The sequence below is a fragment of the Alosa pseudoharengus genome, unplaced genomic scaffold, assembly GCF_046254945.1.
Source record: "Alosa pseudoharengus isolate Yale_2024_CS ecotype anadromous, Long Island Sound unplaced genomic scaffold, YU_APseudo_1.1 YU_APseudo_1.1_scf_12, whole genome shotgun sequence".
In the NCBI taxonomy this organism is placed as follows: Eukaryota; Metazoa; Chordata; class Actinopteri; order Clupeiformes; family Clupeidae; genus Alosa; species Alosa pseudoharengus.
This window is the reverse complement of record NW_027468587.1, coordinates 2,830,527-2,830,755: the sequence shown is the minus strand read 5'-3', so window position 1 is coordinate 2,830,755 and position 229 is coordinate 2,830,527.

Below are 229 nucleotides of genomic sequence, written 5' to 3'. Positions count from 1 at the left end.
TTTTTCACACCAAATAATACCCGTCTCTTCTTCCTTTCACTCAAACATTACATTCAAAGGGCTATAGAGCTCTTCAGGCCATTTTACAATGGGACACAGAAAATATAGAGGGAGACGAAGACAAATAGCCTATTATTTAAGTATAAAGTTAACACAGTTAAAGTTAAAATACATAAAGTATAAAGTAGTGAATATCTACTTACCAACGAGGCACGCCTTGAGAAATGTC